Source organism: Meriones unguiculatus, chromosome 21 (assembly GCF_030254825.1).
Source record: "Meriones unguiculatus strain TT.TT164.6M chromosome 21, Bangor_MerUng_6.1, whole genome shotgun sequence".
NCBI classification, from domain to species: Eukaryota; Metazoa; Chordata; class Mammalia; order Rodentia; family Muridae; genus Meriones; species Meriones unguiculatus.
The window spans coordinates 32,796,871-32,814,238 of record NC_083368.1 but is presented as its reverse complement, the minus strand read 5'-3'; the positions used below and the strand labels follow the sequence as shown (position 1 = coordinate 32,814,238).

The following is a 17,368-nucleotide window of genomic DNA, read 5'->3' as shown; positions in this document are numbered from 1 at the left end:
GAGGATTCCCCTTTTCATGGAAGGTGCATTCTAGAAGAATGTATTGTATGGGAAAGTAGGCTATGAATACGACAAATATAATTATGTTCAACAGGACAAGCACACTGGAGAAATAACCAGGGCAGGTGGTAGGAAGCATATATGTCAGAAATTTGGACATTTGTAAGGTGGTATCTCACTGTAGATTTAATTTTTATACTTTATATTAGCAGGCACGAGGAGGATCTTTTTATTTCTGTGATTAAAATAACTCATGTTTAATAGACCCTGTAATTCTTATATTACTCATTGTTGATCTGAATCCTTATGTTTTTAGGTCCTAATCAAAACAAAGGTTCAAATTCAGCTAGTCATCTCCTCTGCAAAATGATCAAACTTTGAATCAATATAGGTAACTTAAGGTGATCCACATCCTGATTGACAATGGCTCGGGTTTCCTCACGTGTGGTTTCCGTGGGTGACATGACATGGTAGGTGACATGACATGGTACTGTATTTCACTACTCTTTTCTGTCTGAAACAATGACACACCTTGTTCTTCCAGTGCCCTGTTGGACTCAGAAGCCTTACTTACCCCTGATGTCTCCTCCTGTTCACTACAAATTAGCTGGGGTTGGCTATAGTGGCAGTCCTCGGCAGCAATCCAATTGGTGACACAAAGACAAACTGGGCCTGTAAAGTGGCGTTTCGTTGCCATTGGTCATCCTGGGGATTCGTATTGTGCATAGATTAGATTATCAGTGAGATAGGTCATCTCAGATTAACTTTCTCAATAATATATTTCAAGAATATACACAATCCCTCAACTGCTCAGCAACCCCAACTTGAAAGAAATTCTCATGTAAATCTATAGGTTTAGAGTTTAAAAGTGCTCACGAACTCTAATGTGATAATCTGGAATCAACTGGTTTCTTATCTATCATCTATCTGTCTATCTGTCTGTCTATCTATCTATCTATCTATCTATCTATCATCTATCTATTTTTCTTATTTAGAATTGTGCTCTATGGGGCCTGTCTTTTATTGAGAGGACCAGACAAAATTTGCCAGGCTGTTCTTCACTGTGTGGAGGTCTCACTTCATCACTGACTTCTCCATGCTTCCTTTCTCTTTCAGGTTCAGTTATACAGTAACGGTCTTCCTAAGTTAATTTTTGGCTCATTTCCTGAGATTCTCATGCTTGTTTTTTTTTTTTTTTTTATCACAGGGATGTACTAGCCAATCAAGATGACTCAAAATCCTTAATTTTACTCTTTTTAAAAAATTTTCTGGTAGATTTGATGTGGGTTCCTTCAGGATGAAGGGATAATAAACTGCTTATCTGAATATGAACCTACATTTTTGGCAAGTTAAGATCATCAAACCAATACTTGAAACAGACTTAATGTTGATAGATATGGCTTTATTGAATATTTATCATTACCTAAAAGATTTTTAACAGAACTAAATCATGAACTAGTTGAGGAATTTTGCTCCAAAAAGCAAATGAAAAATGGATGCATATTTATGTATATGTTTTAATCATGTGAAATTATAACTTGTATAGTAGAAGGGGTGATATTAGAAATTTTATATATGATATCTATATATGATTTACAGATCTCTATATCTATCTATACCATACTTTATATGTATCACCAAAACAGATAGGTAATAATGTCTAATTTACTTTTCTTAAAAGCAACATTCAAGCCAGTTTACTGGGTCCATTAACAACACTGGAGATGGAATCGAAGGCCTTGTACACAGTAGGTAAGTAGTACTCTGCTTGGGCCATATCTCTCACCCAACAGAATTTTTTTTTTGATAGAAACACTCTAATCTTGCAAAGTGGAGGGGAAAACAAGACAATAGAAATGTCCTATTTCACACAAACTATGGAATGCCTTCATCCTTCATCTAGCCAGATTCTTTCCAAGCCTCCATGAACCTACCGATGAAACCTGTTATATTGTTTGCTTTTCATCATAGTGACAAAATGCCTAGGAAGTGAGCTCAAGGGAGGAAAGCTATGTTCTGTGTCACGATTCTAGAAGCTTCCGAACAACATTGACTGGCTCTATCACTTGCCTCAGCTGAGGGAGAACACTATGAGGATAATTTGGAGGGGAGGGCTGGAAGCAAGCAGGAACGAAAGGGGAGAGAGAGAGGAGGAGGAAATGGGGACAAGATTAAGCCTTCCAAGGCATGTCCCCAGTGACCACTGCCTTTTCTCATGTTCTAGTTTATGTCACTCACAGGACCATCAAATTATGACTCCACCAAAGCCTTAATCATTTAATTAATGACTAGTTTAATTATTAGACTGGCCTCTTATTATTGCAATCACTTCTTAAAACCTCATCATCTAGAATCAAGCCTGTAAATACCTGAGCCTTCGGGAGACTCTTTAGATTCAAATTATAACAGCTTCTATTACTATTCTCGAAGGGCACTAGCAGGCCTGAGCATGGCAAACATGGTGCAGACAGGTTTTGCCTTTTACCATTTATCCCCTTTCCCTCTACCTTGTTAGATTGTTAGATTACATTACTAAAGCTAGCCACCGAAGTCCATTCTGTTCCTGGTTACTTTTTCCTTCTGAGGCTGACTACAGAGGTCTGGCTATCGAAGTATTGAAGTAGCAGTCAAATGCTCCCTTTGGCTCACCTAATTAAAATGCCCAATTGAAATTAAACACTTTATTCTAACCCAGGGTTTCCCATTTTACCTTTGTAAACCGCCATTTTCTTATGGGCCACATCTGCCTTCTCTCTGTATCCAGAAGTAGTCCTTTATCCCTTCAGGAAAAATACCCCTCCTCCCTCTCTCTTGTTCCTGTCCCATTCTCCCTCATCCTTAATCTCCTATCTTTGTTTCTTACTCTCTGCCCTCTGTTTCTCCAGGGAAAACAAATCACCTTTATGCTGAGGACTTGCTCTTAAGTTGTCTTGTGGGAAACAACACCCTTCACAATAGCCACAAAGGACATAAAGTACCTTGGTATAACTCTAACCAAGCAAGTCAAAGACTTATATGAAAAAAACCAAGAAAACCCAAAAACAAACAAACAAACAAAAAAACAACAAAAAACAACTTCAAGTCTTTGAAGAAAGAAATAGAAGAAGATATCAGAAGATGGAAAGCTCTCCCATGCTCATGGCTTAGCAGGATTCACATAGTAAAAATGGCCATTTTACCAAAAGCAATCTACAGATTCAATGCAATTCCCATCAAGTTACCAACACAATTCTTTCTAGACCTTGAAAGAAAAATTCTAAACTTTATATGGAATAACAAGAAACCCTGAATTGCTAAAACAATCCTCTACAATAAAAGATCTTCTGGAGAGATCTCAATCCCTAATCTCAAGCTGTACTATAGAGCAACAGTAATAAAAACTGCATGGTACTGTCATAGAAACAGGCTGGTGGATCAATGGAATTGAATAGAAGACCCAGAAATAAATCCACACACTTATGAACACCTGATCTTTGACAAAGATGCCAAAACCATACAATGGAAAATAGACAGCATGTTCAATAAATGGTGCTGGTCTAACTGGATGTTTACATGTAGAAAATGCATATAGTTCCATGCTTATCACCCTGCATGAAACTAAAGTTCAAGTGGATCAAAGATCTCAACATAAAACCAGACACACTAAACCTGTTAGAAGAAAAAGTGGGGAAGAGCCTTGACCTCACTGGCACAGGAGACAACTTCCTGAACAGAACACCAACAGCACAGGCTCTAAGATCAACAATCAATATCCAGAATATATAAAGAACTCAAGAAGTTAAACAGCAACAAATCAAGTAACCCAATTAAAAAATGGGGTATAGAGCTAAACAGAAAATTCTCTGTAGAGGAATATCAAATGGTAGAGAAACACTTAAAGAAATGACATAATCTGATTGGCCTGCTCTTTGATCACCTCCCCCTGAGGGGGGAGCAGCCTTACCAAGGACTCAAGTGACAACACATGCTGTAGAGGAGGTGGAGAAAGGGGAACCCTCCTCCATTGCTGGTGGGAATGGTCCTTCCAATTCTAGTCCATGGTGACGGCTCTTTCCACTACACTCAGTGATACTTTCCCTTTTGCCATTATTGCTTTAGTAGTTTTGTGTCACTTTCTTTTAAAAATAAATTATAAACTCATCGGGAACAGAGAGTTCTCTTGACTCTTACGTGTCCATGCAGGATCTGTTGGTTTGGCCGAGCATGAGCAGTAGGGGAGGATTCTACACCAGGTGAAATTATTTCAGTTGGTAGAAGAAGAAACTATTTTCAGAGGACAAGGAATGTTACTTGGGGAAATCAGTAAAGGATTATTCTGCTTTTAGGGTATTTACAGTTGCCACAGGGAATAATGCGGAAAGTTGTGTTAGCCTGCATGAGGCATCTGTGTTCTAGACTTCCATAACTCTTATGCTGAAGCAAAATGGTCAGATGAAGCTAAACCGCCATATTGGGTGTCCGCTGGATAAACTGAGTTAGGAAATCTTCACCGTTGCTTTAGCAGGACAGCGCTACACATTTAACTGAAAAGTAGGTAAAGTCGGGCAGTTGTCTGATTTGCTTGTTTTGCTGATAACACAGTAACATTTTCCTTGGTGGACGAGAGTTTAATGACATGAAGAATCTACCAGCACCAAAGTCTGATTTTCACATTTGTCCCATTGTTCACCAATACTGCCATCACCCAAGAAAGTTGCATTCATGTCCCAAAATGTCAATGCCTTTTTTCACTGTAGCAGGAAAGACCTTCAGTTAATTAATAACTACACTTTATCTGAAAACTGTCTTCCCGCTTTATATCCTTTGTGTTTTTTAAGAGAGCCCAGTGTCCTAAGGAAGACAGAAGATAATGGTTCATAGTCAACGCGGACCAGAAACTAACTCCGAACTTAACCAAAAAGTCAATACTTATCTGTACCTTAGTGGAAATGCCAAGCATAGCAAAAGACACAAACACATTTCCAACTGAGCGCTTGTCCTTATATTTCTGTGTTCAAAGCTATGCGGAAGAATTTCAACATCAGATAAGACAAAATGGCCTTTGGGGGCGGAAAAGACAGCAAATGGCAACAGTGGCTGCTGCTACGGAGACCGCGGCATCTGAGAGGAAAACAGACACCTGAGATGCATTCTCATCTCCGCAGGCACGCTCACCACTTGCTCCCTCCATCACTTTGCCTTCCTGGTGCGAGCGAGCTCTTGAAGTGAGTCACAGCAGGCAGCCTTTAAAAGATAGCGTAGGGAGTGTGTCCGGGCTGAGCAAAATCTTAATTTGTTGCCACCGGAGACAACTGACCGAAGAAGAACTGTTCGCATTTTACGTTTGCCATGGCTGGCAGTAAGTGCAAACAATGCGATGGGAAAGACGTGGGTCTACAAAACAAGAGCTGGTTATTCCTTTCTGAAGGTCAAGGTCGGCGGATGCACAGAGCAGAGACTTTGAGCATTTTAAGAACTTCAGGGTGCTTTCGAAATTCCGGCTGGCTCTACAACACTCCCGCGGACCTCACAAAGTAATTGTTGTTGAAAGCGGTGGATAGCTACAACAGGAAAAGGTTTGAACACCCTTAATGACACCTGCAGTCAGCTGGACTGTCCGTCGGCATTGAAACATCAGGGTATGGAAAAGGGAATTCGTGTAAGAGAGAAAGGCGCCCACTTAAGGGGCTGAATATGCATTGCCACTAAGGACCGGTTAAGGAGTTGTGGGTGGGCTCGGCATTTCAGGCAACATAAGCATAGAGATCTAAAAATCACGGCTGCAGGAAGCATGTCATCTAGGAACAGGGGCAGGAAAGGACTTCGTGTGAATTAGGTTCACAGAGAAAGGCGTGAGAGTTCACGGAGGGCAGGCACTGTTTTACACTAGCCACATAACAGCCTTTAGCCTTGTTAAAAACCGAGTCCTGTGGCCTTCCCCCTGGAGCTCCTGAATCAGGGTGCTGAAATAATTGACTGGGAGGCAGCTCCACGCACTGTGTGCTTGTGTGTAAGCAAACTGAAATCCAGCAGCAACCGAAAATCAATTCAAATGGGGCTAATTTAGTCACCTCGTTTCTATCACGTGCTGTCTCTGTGACTTGCCGGGCTGATTTCTTTCTGATGATGACCCGTCTCCTCACTTGATTGCAGGAACTGCATCTTTATAGGCATCTTTATTCTATAGAGATGTAGTTAAAACAATACCCACTGTCTGATAAAATAGTTTAACATAAGATTTGAAAGACTTGTAAAGTTGTTTTTTTTTTCCCCCCTGTGCTTATTTTCTATACAGATTTATTTAGAATGTAGCCCTAGCCCTAGATCTGAGACAGGCTGAATTATATCCCCTACCCAATGTAGAAGCCCTAAGTTGCTTAGCAATGTTTAGCCTTGCTCTATTCACAATAGCCAGAAAATGGAAACAACCTAAACTGCCCTTCAGCATATGAACGTTCAATGAAAATATAAACAATGGAATACTATTCAGCGGTAAAGACAAGTGAAATTATTGAATTTTCAGGTAAATGGATGGACCTAGAAAAGATTGTATTGAGTGACATAATTCAGACTCAGAAAGAAAAACACCTCACACATTCTCGCTCCTCTGTGGGTCCTTGCTCTAAATCTTCAGATGTGAGACTATAACCTAGAGTGTGATGTGGGAAATGGGGAAAATGGGGAAGGAGATTTAATTTAGGAAGGAGGTCAATACTGACAGAGAGGAAAAGGGGACTAACAAGACTGGGAATGTTTGAAAAAATCCTCAAGGAATAAATACTGTTTTACTACATATAAATACTATACGCATCTTAAATGAAGTTATGTTGCTTGAGCTGACAGTGTTCCCCACAAGAGCCATAGACTATCTAACAAAGACCGCAGCATCAGGATTGAGAAACCTCCTTTTATATTGGTCAGAGCAGTCTAAGAGGCTCCAACATAGGCTATTGCTATTGCAATTTCATCTGTCTCCCAGAAGCTGAAGGTACTGACGACATCAGACCCTTCTGACATTGGACTTGGAAGATTTGAGCTGGATCTCCCCTGAAAGCCTCATCCCTGAGGATCAGGAGGTGCCGCCAAGCTGCCAAAGGAGGAAAGCAGTCAACAGTCCTAACCAACTGTGACAACTGTGAACTACACAATGACCAGCATGGCAGAATATTTCTAAAAGTGTAATAGTGGAACTCCTATCCTTGTGGTGACCAACAGCTGTCTGTTTGGACTCAAGATCCCACTTAACAGGAGGGAAATCATGCCTGGTACTGAAAACCTAGCCAGATTCTCAAGACAAGTGAGGTCATGGGCTTTAGAAAAGAATGTACTCTTGCCACTCTGCTAGACCAACATAGTTTCTAACTGCTTTCAAAACTTGTCTGTAGTATCTGCTTTGATCCTCTGCTGGGTGGAGTCTTTCAGAGGACATTTATTTAGAGACTGATGCACCAACCAAGGACAGTGCATGAAGAGAACCTAGAGCCCTTGCTCAGCTGTAACCTATAGGCCGCTCAGTCTCTATGAGAGTTCCCTAGTAAGGGGAGCAGGGATGTCTCTGACTTGGAGTCTTGTTGCCTGCTCTTTGAGCACTTCCTCCTGGTGGGAACCCACTGCCAGGCCACAGAAGAGGAAGAAGACTGCCTAGTCCTAATGAGACTTGATAGGCTAGGGTCAGATGGTAGAGAAGGAGTGCTCCCCCTTTCTGGGAAATAGGGATGGGAAAGAGGAGGGAAGAGATGAGGGAGGGGACTGCAATTAGGATGTAAAGTGAATAAATTGTAAAAAAAAATAAATAAAAACCTCATCCTTACACCTACAGATAAGTGTGGCTAGTATACCTCATCAGAGAAGCTTTACTTTGCAGCAGATGGAGAGAATTATAGAGAAATCACAACCAGTCAAAATGCAGAGATTAACTAATTGTGGGGTGCTTAGCCCAACCCATACATCTGCCACACAACTGCTGCACCTATGTCTCAGAGGACATTGTGGACGAGGGGGCGGAGAGATTGTAAGAGCCAGAGGAATGGGAGATCCGCTGTGAGGTTGCATCTCTTAGAAGTGACAGGGAAGACACCTCGACAGCATGGCTGCCTGAACAATGACAGGGCCATGGACATCTGAGTGGGGGGTCCCCCTTCCTAAGCAGAAAACTGTAGACAATCAAAGACTGCTGAGATAGAATCACTCTTTCCCAGAGACAAGTCCACTAATTATCTGAAATCATATGCACACAAGCCACTCTAAATGGACTCAGTAGGTTATATTTATATGGGTACGTTACATACACACACACACACACACACACACACACCAAGAATGATTAAAGAAAAAGAGGCCAGAGAGGGAGTTAAGTGAAGTGACATAGGAGGGATTGTAGGGAGGAAAGGAATGAGGGGAAAATAACAGTTTAATTAAATTTAAATGAAAACAGTTTAATTAAATTTTAAAAAGGTCAGTGTTTGGGGTAAGTATTTTGTTTTTTAAGCAGTCTTTATCCCCACAAATAGCTATGGATGTGAGAAAGGTATTGGCAAACACATCAGTGGGAAGTGCATTCAGGAGGGGGTGTCACTTGGGAAGCTGGAGTCCATCCTGTCTCACCACCTTCCTCACCTCCCGTGAGGCAGGCGGAGAGCATGCTGTATGGCAGAGGCAAACCACAGCAAGAGTCACAGATGCCTGAGCCTACTGGCTCCCCAAGAGATCTGTCTGTTAAAGCCACAGGTATAGGGAAGGGGTACTATGAGAGGTACCACCTGTCTGTACCAGGAGACAATCAGGGATGAAGAAGTGGAACTTACAGTCTTTCAAGTTCTAACTCATCTACCAGGGGCCACAAGAAGGAACATTTTAGAATAAACTTTTAAAAATCAAGAAACCCTTCAAATTTCCATTTTGAGATCTCCTGCCTGAACTCAACTTACTTCTTTCCTATCAGTTTTTTTTTTTTTTTTTCTTTTCCCATCATATTTGTTAGTAACCCTGATCTTTGTCTTTTGGTCCTGGTCTTGCCACCCCTGTCTCCTAAAGTTCCAGAATAAACTATTTCAGAATATAGTAGTAGTTTAATCGCTTTGGTACTCCTAATCGATTAAACTCCAAGTTTCTGTTTCTCTGTGTCTCTCTGTGTGTGAGGGGGCAGGCGTGGGTGGGTGAATGTTTGAACCTGCCAATAAACTCACACAGTGGCCTCCATTAACATTCAGCCATGCTCTGGGCGTGCTATCGTGGGAAGGGACTTTCAGAAGTGATTTTTCTGAAGATGATCCTGAGAGATGATCATTATAAGGGACGAGGAATCCAGTGATACAGTGACGAGGCTTAGTTATCTGAGAAGGCCCACTTTGAGACTGGATAGAGGCAGTGACTCAGGGTTTTCACCAGTCCTGGCCTCCCTTGCGGTCATGTCTTAGTCCTACAGAGAGCTGAGGGGGAAATTGGAAGCTAGTGCTAAGGTTGTTTTGCTAAAACTACGAATTGTCAATTGGAGGTCCCTAAGACAGAGTGCAGGACTCCCACAGGAGAGCAGAGTTCTCTTGGAGGAGAACTGGAAGAGAGCAGGAGGATTTGGAAGCCACAGATGTCTGACAAGGCTTGCCTGCTAACATGGGTGAGGTGGCCTCAGGGGCTTGTTTGTGCTTGATTGATAGTTGTGTCCTGCTGAGCTGAGAGAGGAGGCTCTGAATCCCAGTTATCTAATTAAGGAAACCTCACTCATCCCCACAGACTGATGGGAATGGGGTAGATGGAACATTCTGGTAGGTAGGGACAAGTTTTTCCATCTCTCTTGACAATCGGTTTTCTGGTAGACGTACACTGCCTTGATAATGAGCAAGAACTGGAGAACTGATCTCTTTTCTCATTGCTATGATGAAGCACTTGACAAGTGCAGTGAAAGGACGGAGTAGCATTGGCTCACAGTCTGAGGGTCCAGTCCACCTAACGGGGAAGAGATGGCAGCATGAAGGTGAGGTGGCTGGTCCTGCTGTGCCAGTCAGGAAGCTCAGGGATCCATGCTGGTCCTCTGCCTTTGCTCCAGTCTAGACACCCCCTTCCACGGAAGGGGCCACCCACATTCAAAGGAGGTCTTCCCTCTCCAGTTAAACCGCCCTAGAGACACTTTCACAGACACACCTAGAAGAGCATCCCTGTAAGGATGCCGAGTATGGTCCAGTTAACAAAGAGCACCAGCCATTGGCTGATCGACGGTTAAGTTTCTAGTCCCCTTGGGATCATGGAAGTCAGCTTTCTTATTTGAAGTATATCAAGAAATAAATGCGTGTGTGAAAAACACTGATAGATGTCTATTCATGTCTAAACGACTTAGCAAATTTCAGAGAGGATAATTTACTACTCAGTAAGACTTTAACTGATGACTCCTGTTAATTCTGAGATTTGCCAGGAAAAAAAAAAACAACCGTTTTGGGCCAAATTTGAAGCATTTATTAAATATTAAATACTGGCCAAGGGATGGACTTTAGTTAGGAATTACCACTTGAGGATGGCCCGAGCCACATGTTGCAGGGGCTTATAAGGACAAACCCATAGGCCTCCATACTTTCTCATGAGGCTTTGTTATTTCTCAAGATTGCAGTTCCTGGCATTTCAGGAAGTTACCTGGGCCCTGGGCAGGTGGGGCTTACAGGTTTATTTTTGCATTCCACTGTCACTTTAACACCATTGGATAATAGTTTTTGAACAAGTTTTTTTTTTAAATTTTAATATTCTAAGCCTTAGTTTCTGTCAAATTAATTTAATATACATACTTAATGATACTATTGAAAGTATTAAAAAAGAAGGCACACGCTTAGTACTTATTGGGATGGAGAAAATACTTCATAAGAAGTTACAATTATATTCCTACCTTTTAGGAAAACTATAATTATGATGTAAAGTTCCATCTAGGGACTCAATTCTACTTTCCATTTCATTGATTTTCTGCCTAGTAAATATTTAACACAACCACCCAACTCTACTTTTAAAAATTAGATATATTCATTGTGTTTAGTTATTTTATTTTGTCTCTTTTGACTCTCTTAAAAAGTACCCACAGATTAGAGCCTCCTTTATCTTTCTGTGAGCTGTGCTGTCCTTTCCTTTCTGTTTCAGCTTTTACGTATGTGAATATATTTCAGCTAATTCAGTGGGCCAAACAAGTGTCTATCACACATCTCTCTTTGTATCCCCTTTGTAGGCTGCTTGAGGCAAGTTTCACTGGAGCCATGTGAAAGTGTGTATTGTCTGGAAGACAGAGCTAATTTTAGCTCGAAGGTAGCACTGTGTTTTTCCTCCTTGGAAAATTCCTTCACTTTTGATGAAAGCCAAAGCTTGAAGCCAGTGGTGACAGATTAGGTTCCTAATTGCTATGCTGTTGGAAATAAGGAAGCTATTGCTAATCGGGTAAATAGCAACCTGGATTTGAGCAGAGCAGAGAGATGAGCTGGCTCGGTGGCCCTGGTCCACGGGATGCTTTTTCTAGAGAGCCTGGGAAAACTTGTGAGGTGGTAATAACACAAACAGCATATGGTCTTTGCAGGAGCGTTGCGACTCGCACATAAGCCGTGCGCTGTGGGTGTGGTAATGAGCCTCAGGTGTATCTGGCTCCGTGCTTCTCAACTGAGGGAAGAGGAATTTGGCTTTTATGCGCACGCTGGAATGTGTTTTTGCATTTCTGGTATTTAAAAAAAATAATTTGAGGACTACGTTATGTTTTTATTCCTTATTTGGAAGCTATACTGGCCAGCATAAGAAAATACTTAAGGTCTTCAAAGGCATACTGTAGAGGTTTGGAAAGCATTTGGTTTGGCTTGAAGCAAGTTTGGCTAGCAAAGTGACAGGCACACAAGAAAGAACAACAGGTGAAAAAAATGTGCAGTTTCTTTCATCTTTCAAAGGATTTTCTTGATGAATTGAAACAGCCATGAAAATAAGAACTGGCCTTGGTACCCAGTGGCCTAAAAGACTTAGAGTGGGCCAAATCAGAATCAGGCCGGGGCCTAATGAAAATCAGGCAACAAGCCTAGGCCTAATTAAATATGTACTGCCTCCGTCTGCCCCCTCCCCCTCTTTTTTATCCTGCGAGGCTCGGATTTTTAACCAAAAAAATCTGGTTTTGTGGCAGAGAGGTATTTTTCTTTGGGTTAGGCAGTGTTTGTAATGACTGGCAAAGGCAGGCAGTGGCATTAGTAACTCCTCAGAACCAGTCAAAACTGTTACTGACTAAATGGATTTTTTTTTTTTTGAAGGCCTATTTCTTTTGAAAGCTACTTATGAAAATTAGCTCATATATTTCTAGGTGAAAGTAAATGACACATCTTGAGGTTGTCAACTGGGGCTCAGAAAAGCGGTATTCATTTTGCTTGGGAATCGTGGCACATTTGATAGAAATGACGTTTTGGAGTGGATATTAAAGCTGTTGATTGAGCTGCAGCAGGTCCCCAAACTCAGTTGAAAAGACTCTCAGAGACCGATGAGTCATGAATTATTTTCTGACTAAGATCACGGGAGGGAAGTCTGTATAGGATCCCGCAGGACTTTAAAGCATATTTGAACAATGAGAATTTGTCTTGAGAACTGGAACCTTTTCTCTCTTGTTGCAGTTCATGGAGTAGGTACACTGTGGACCTGGGTTGAACCACAGAGTCCTTGGCCCTCAGTCGGGGACTTCTTTCTGGACATCATCTCCCACGGAGAAGTTATTGCTCAGGCTATCGTTTGAATATAAATAAACTTTTATGTAACTCAGGGCGATAACAAACCTATTTATTGCAGTGTACTGATGAAGTCCTAGGAGATGATGGAACTGTAAGAACTGGTGAGTCTGTTTTGTCTCTTTTTCAGAGTCTTTGCTCAGGGAATGACTTTTGAAGTCAGTGAGGAAGCCAGATTTAGAGAGCATTCTAGATGCATGTGTTTGGGGAGTGGTGTGGATGAGGCTCAGCTTGTTCTGCAGGCTGCCCGGCGTGACAGCTACGTATTGAACACATAAAATATGAAAGGACGGGGCAGCAGTCAACTTCTGTGATGGATCACCCCTTTCAAGAGAAATGTAAATATAATACCCAGGCACTGTCAAAGCAGAGCCACAAACAATAACAAACCACGTGCTTTCAAACGAAGGCCTATACCCTGTTTTTCTTTTGAAATGCTTAATGGAGAGCTGCTCAGAATTTTCCTGTGGGTTTTGTGGATTCTGAAATGGGCAAGAGGCAGGAACAGAAGCCCTCGTGCTCTGTCTTCACGGGCTTTAAAATGTTTTGGTTCTGAGCTTTAGCGGCAAACCGTTCCTGCCCAGAGAGCGCGTGCGCGGGGGATGCCTCCTGCTTCGCTTCACCCAGGCATCTGAAGAAATGCTCTGGTTTGTATCAGTCATACATCATTTCAGTGTAAGAGAAAATGTGCCTCTCAAAAAATTAGGAACTCGCACCTAGTAAGAATGAGAAAAAAGCTGCAGGGTCAGTTTAGGATCGATTAAAAAAATTAATCACTGTTTTCTAATGATTGAAAGCTATAATTTAATACTGAAAAACTTGTCAGGACACCATATTTATCATTTTTCACTTTACAGAGAGTCAACAATTTTTTTTTTTTAAGAACCAGTGAACAAATAGGTTTTGAGACTTTATAGCATGGATGTAGCCACAGACAAATGCATATGTCTGTGTTCCAATAAAACTTCATGCTTTCCAATGTATAAAAAGGAGGCAGGGGCTGTAGGGACGGTTCAGCAGAGAAGGGTGCATACTGCTTTAGTTCTCAGCACCTATATGAGGTAGCTGGCAACTGCCTGTAACTCTAGCTCCAGGGAATCCAATGCCCTCTTCTGGCCTCTGTGGGTACTGCACTCATGTGCACAAACCCACACAGTCACACGCATAAATATGTAATCAAAACATTTAAAACAGCTTTATGTATTCCATGCTATTTTAACTTCATTTTTTTCCATCTCTTTAGAAGCCAGGCATGATGGCTCATGGCTTCGTTCTCAGCATTGAGAGTGCTGAGGCAGGAGGACTTGAAGTTGGGTTATATGAGACAATGGCTCAAAATGGTGACGGGGGGGGGGGGGATAGAAGCCATGTTTGACTGTGGGTCATATAAAATCAGCCTGTGAGCGAGATTAGGTCCAAGAGTTTTGGTGTGCTAACTGTGCTTTAAAATATAAGACTCTGCTTATTTACGTGTCTGTGAATTGCTTTAAAGGCGAACACATTTTTCCTATCTCTTAATTATGCTGTAATTCTGGCTCTGTAATCACTACTTTTGAAATGATTGTTTGGGCTCTTTGAGGACTGCAGCATGGGGGCTAGCTAGGTGGCAGGAGGAATGGTAGGCCCCTGCCCATGCTGATCTCATTAGGCTATGAGTCTTTTCACCAGTTAAATGAACTTATGTCATTGCCTCACTTGTTACAGTGAATAAATCCGTATAATTTTACAAAAGAATTGCTACACAGATTATTTTGCCATCTGAAGGCGGCACTGTTGGATTCCTCCTTATAAAAGTTTCCATGACAATCTGGCCTGAAAGAATGACAAGTTTGCCCTCATGAGAAATTTCTCATTAAGAAAGCTTTTCGTATGTAGGCTTAATAGTGGGTCAAAGAAGACCAAACAGGATCCTTTCACAAACCGTCTTCCAGCCATCCTGGCCTGAAAGAGCTTTGTGTGGTGATGGATGAAGATGAGAATCTGAGAGGGTAGGGAAGACCACCATGTGAGATCCCTTGCTAGGGGCTTTGCAAACGACGGAGACAAACGCATTGTGTGGTGTTTTGAATAAGATTGGACCACACAGGCTCATATACTTGAATGCTTGATTACCATAGGTTTTTTCTTAAGTTGAAAGGATTAGAAGGATTTGGAGGTGTGGCCTTGTTGGGGGAAGTGGGGTGGGCTTTGAGGTTTCAAAAGCTCATGCCAGGTCCATTTCTCTCTCTCTGCTGTGGATGAGGATGTAGCTTTTAGCTACTTCTCCAGCACCCCACCTGTTTGCTGCCATCCTTCCTGCCATGATGATAAAGGACCATGATGATAAAGCCTCTGAAACTGTAAGCAAGACTCCAATTAAATGATTTCTTTATAAGCGCAGCTCTAGTAAGGGTTGGATGATTTCAAAGTAAAACAAAAATGTGCTCTGTCAGTACAATGTGTTTTATGAAATAGCATCCTTATACTCAGTTACTATGACAGTCTAAAACAATTCCCATTATTATGCCTACAAGAATTGTCATAAAATTGTTTTTCAAATTCAAATATTTTCTAATTAAAAATAAGCATCCAAAATATATTTTATTTCCTTGAAATTAAATATAAACTTGTACTTGATCTTTTTCTCTTTGTCACCCAGCTAGTGTGAACTTCTGTGAATGCTAATCTCATAAAAAGAATTTCAGAGCCTGGTTTGCAAAGAGTCCAGGACAGCCAAGGCTATACAGAGAAACCCTGTCTGAGGAAAAGAAAAAAATAAAAACACCTAAAGGGAAGAAAAAGAAAAGAATTTTATGGCTGGGCATGGTGGTGTACACCTTTCTTTGTTCCCAGCATCCAGGGAGACAGAGGCAGGCGGATTTCTGTGAGTTCAAGGCCAGCCTGGTGAGTCCAGGACAGCCATGGTGTCTCTTTACAGCAGTAGAACAGTGACTTGGGCATATTGTGTGATTGATGTGAGGGTCAAGCCGAGAATCATAGGCTTCCGCCCTTCTCCACACACAATGTGTGGAGACATGCCACAAATGGTCTCTGAGTTGAACTGAGTCATTTACTCAGTTCTGCTTCTGCCATTTACTTTTATGTCTCTCAGTTTCTCCGTGTGTAGAAGAAGGGAAATAATGATGTCTCTCTTGACACTTTGTCATGGGAATAAAGTACATTAGTGTATCTAATGTACTTGGGAACAGCACTTGGCACATGGTATTGGATAATGAGGGATGGTTATGTGATGGTTTTCTTTCTTTTTATCCTCAAAGAAATGCAACGCTGAAGGCTCCTATTTAGGAGAGACGCCATTCCTCAGACATGATAATTCCAACAGTGTTTTTAGTCTTTTCCTCATCTTCCTCATCCAGTGTCACCACTCCATTGTACTGCTTTGTATCTCTAGCCACCTAACTCATGCTGTCCCAATTCCCATTCGGATGTGGGCCTTTAATCCCCACTACATTTTGATATAAGCTGGTGGTCTCCTGGATCTAAACTGTGAAACACTTGATTCATGTATAAGTGGGAAGCCCAGTTCACTCGTAATGTTATACAGCTAAGGTGCAGCCCAGTTCTTACTGTACACCTACAGGCTGCTCACTCTCCCGCCCAAAGCTGAGAAGCTGAAGAGACAGTTTGCCATGTGCTAACAGGGCAACTCAGGGCCTGGTAGGATATGCTAAGTAGTCTATAGGGTATCCTAGGGACCATCAAGAAATCATCTGTTCTCAATTCTATACTGGTTTGGGCTTTCTTTCTTCTAACTGTGCTCTGGGCTGTAACAGAGAAAAGGCCTTCTATGTTAGTGCACATTCTTTCAGACCCAGCTTAACTTTTGCTCTTTCCTCATGGGCCTATTGCTTGTGCTTTGTGGTGCAGGGGAATGGCATGGGCAGCTGTCAAGGGAAGCTTTTGTTTGTCTGGTTAGTCACTTGGATGCGTGTTCTTCTATTTTCTTGGAATAGATGTGTGATTTTTTTCTTTCTGGGAAGAATGCATTGTCTAAGTTATACACAAAGGCAGTTCTGAAGCAGTTTACCATTCTTGCACATGAAAGACCACAATGATGAAGATTACTACCCGCAGATAAATGGCCTTGAACGAGGTGAATATGAGGTCACTGGGTTGTATTCTTTTGGATGATGAAAAAAACAGAATACAGCCACCGCCACCACCATTACCTGTTCTCGGCTCTGTAAGAGTGACGTCTACATTAAACTCCCACCTTTTTCTTTAAAAGATGCCTGCGCCTAGAGCTTTCTCTCACATTTCTCTCTCATTCACTCGTGTTGCTTTCCTTGGGTGATATGTAAGAGAAGGGAAAGAGGCCCCTGCTGTAAATACATTTGTCTGACTGAAGCAAAGCGAATGGCAAGCAACGACATTGTGCTAAAGGCTTCTGCTCCAAGCTCAAGTGAAATGTACAACTATTTAGTGTCAAGGCCTCTTAGCAGCATGCGAAGTTCCTGCTGCATGCAAAAGCCAAGCCATGCCTCATGTTCGAACAACAAGTGCCCACACGACTGTCGCTCGGTTCACTTCAAAGGCAAAATGTCCACATCTCTACAGTATTTTTATGGTATGTTTCCTGCTGCACAGTCAGAGGCGCTTATCGTGATTCTATTATTATTTTTCTAGGTGGAAAAGAAAGAAAAGTAACATTTTCAGTGCTTGTTATGTGACAGGTG

General features: G+C 41.8%; 1 long non-coding RNA gene across 1 annotated transcript; it reads left to right on the top strand.

Annotated features, from left to right (window-relative positions):
• Positions 1-332: 332 nt before the first annotated feature.
• On the top strand, positions 333-9,029 carry LOC132649710 (uncharacterized). Its single transcript, XR_009588205.1, has 3 exons — positions 333-470; positions 1,682-1,752; positions 2,886-9,029. It is a non-coding gene; the product is annotated as an uncharacterized LOC132649710 (long non-coding RNA).
• The last annotated feature ends 8,339 nt before the right edge of the window (positions 9,030-17,368 follow it).